Source organism: Theobroma cacao, chromosome 1, assembly GCF_053813885.1.
Source record: "Theobroma cacao isolate CCN51 chromosome 1, ASM5381388v1, whole genome shotgun sequence".
In the NCBI taxonomy this organism is placed as follows: domain Eukaryota; kingdom Viridiplantae; phylum Streptophyta; class Magnoliopsida; order Malvales; family Malvaceae; genus Theobroma; species Theobroma cacao.
Genome location: NC_142639.1, coordinates 16,195,780 through 16,198,571, shown reverse-complemented (window position 1 = coordinate 16,198,571; position 2,792 = coordinate 16,195,780). Strand labels below are relative to the sequence as shown.

General features: G+C 32.8%; 1 long non-coding RNA gene across 1 annotated transcript; it reads left to right on the top strand.

Annotated features, from left to right (window-relative positions):
* Positions 1 to 346: 346 nt before the first annotated feature.
* LOC148764585 (uncharacterized) lies at positions 347 to 2,514 on the top strand. The gene is made up of 3 exons (XR_016025152.1): positions 347 to 467; positions 1,121 to 1,206; positions 2,413 to 2,514. It is a non-coding gene; the product is annotated as an uncharacterized LOC148764585 (long non-coding RNA).
* The last annotated feature ends 278 nt before the right edge of the window (positions 2,515 to 2,792 follow it).

Here is a 2,792-nt window from a genome sequence, read left to right as displayed (position 1 = left end):
TGAGATTTTGAGAGAATTTAGATCAAATTTGACAAATTGGAGAATGGTATGAGTATAAGGGATGAAAAATATGTCTATGGGCAATTTTTCAGTTTTTGGGGTAAAAATGTAATTTTTAACTTTTATGGGGGTAAAAGTGTAAATTTAAAAAATTCTCCACCAAGACTTTGGATAAGTCTGAGAATTTTATCTAAGCTATGAATATGTGGGACAAGTATAGGTGAAAATTTGGAAACAAATGGATGGCTAGAATTTAAGGAATTAATAAAACAAAAAAAATGAATAAAATAATATTATAATATTTTAAAGGAAAAGTCAGCCTTTTAAACCCCATTTTAAGTGATGGCCGGCCATAAGGGAGAACAAGAGAGGAAATAGAGAGGAAAGGATGAAAAGAGAGAAAACAAAGGGAAACTAGAAAAATTCAAAGGGGAAATCGCGAATTTCGTCTGTTTACGCGTCTAACGGTAAGATTTTTCGATTTTATCTTGATTTCTACCTTTCCTATGCCTTTATTTCCATTTAGCATGCTTGAGGAGAGAGATCAAAGAGTAACACCATGTGCTGGCCGAAATTCTAAGGGAGGAATTTTGAAATTTTTAGGTTTTGATTTTTAGTTAAATTGATAGTTTTAGTTAGTTAAATGTGTATAGAAATTAAATTGGGCAAGAAAACATGAAATTTTCACAATACCCACTCTTGGCTGAATGTTCAATGATGTACAATGATGATGAATTGATTTTTATTCTATGGGAAATGAAGAGAAAATGAAGAAAAATGGTTAAATGTGATAGAAAAATAAAGTGAAAAATTTATCGAGTTAATGTCCCATTTTTGGCCGAATTTTCCAAGGAGAAAAGTGAAATGATTTTGGTGATTTTAGAAGGTTATTAGCTGATATTTAATTGTTAGAAATGTTGGAGAGAGAATGGGATGATTTAGAGCTAAAATGGAGCGAGTTAGCAATTTATCGGGTAAAGTGCCAAAAATAGGTTAATACCGCGTTTAAGCCGTTTTAGGTTATTGCATTTCATACCATGCATTAGTATAAGATTTAAGTCAATTATATAGTGATTTAGCATCAATGTGGTAAATTGGGTAAATTTTGCAATGTGTCTAGGAGGAGAGCCTTCTGGTAAAGGCAAGGAAGTCGTACCCAACCAACAGTGATCGGGGCACCTAGGAAGCATTTCATCTATACAAACGGTGAGTAAACCTATTATTATTGTAAATTATTTAGAGTTTATTTTTAAATGCTCTTTATGTATTTTATGAAACGAAAATGAGATTAAAAGGAGATTTTTGATGTTTTAGAAATAAATGTGACAAATAAAAATATATAGTGTTAATTATGAAATTGAGTAATTGGAGGCTGTTAACTGTCTTGAAAATTATATATTTTCCTATAAATGGCTTATGATATATGAGTATATGTGGCTATATTTTGTAAGTGCATTGGAAAATTTATGTAAGCTGTTTTTACTATGCAAGCTGGATAAATAAATAAAAGCCACGTTATACTGTCGAAATTTTATTAAAATTGGTGGGTTAGTCACTATAGTGACGGGTTTTCGTGGACTGCCTATTAGAGGGGCACGGTAAACCCGGTTATATAGTTACTCCGATTGTAGAGGCAATAAGGGTAACTCTCGGGGTAGTATTAGAGCTCACTTCATGTCGAACCCCCACATGAATGTGTAACTCGGCCAACGCCAAGGAACCACTTGTTTTAAAAATAAAAATGTGTTTCACATGTAAATGTTATAACAACCTTGACGGACTCGGTTAGATGCCTCTACCAAGGTATCCCCGAGGATTAGTTTTGGCTTGAGCCTTATTTTTAATAAAAGACATAAATCTTAACAACTGTTTTGGTAAATTACAAATATTTTATGGTTTAAGAAATAAATTGAAAACATTATGAAATGGTTTGTGATTTGTTGTTTAAACTTGCCTCCATGTTACTCGCCTTTATATATTTATAATAATGTTTGTTTACTCATTGGAATTGCAAAATTTCACCCACCTCCTTTCCAAACATTTCAAGTCTGTGGTAGCTTGTAGATACCCTATTTTGTCGAGGACTCCAGTTGACATCTCTACCACACAGACAGTAGGTTTCCAGCACCAACACTGGGTGTATTTTGGGCCACTTGTCATTGTAACCATTATTGTACATTATAACTTTGTAAATTTTTGTATGTATGAATTTGTTTTACTTACACGTTACAAAAGATTTCTTACACGTGTTTCTATAAATATTGTTTTATATAAAAATGCTATATTTTAATCAATATTGTGAATAGTGATATTTGTCTATAAATCCTTTTAAAAATTTATCTTTTGATTTATTTGAGCCGAAAACGACCGGTAATTGTTTAAAATGGAATGTTTATCAACAATTGCTTACAGGAAAAGAAAGGAACTGATATGTAAGTCTTGTGGGGTTTCGGTTGGCATTCCGGGTAATGAGTATCAATCGAAACGTCGCGGCGATTGTCATGGGCCCGAGGGAGGTTCCGGGTTGTGATAGTATGAGACCTAGACATGTTTATATGAATTACGAGAGTTTCTCCTCTTGGACTATGGATTAAAGCCTTGAAATTGATCTCTAAGTACATGGCCTTATAATATAATCTATAAACTAAGGTCAATGGTTCACACCTAGGCATCATTTTGTAATTATGCGTTTGGATTTGGAGAGTCAAGGAGTTTAAGATATTCCTATCTTTCAAGGACACCATAAAATTAGAGAAGGAATTGAAGTGTATTAGCCCTCTACATAAACTTGT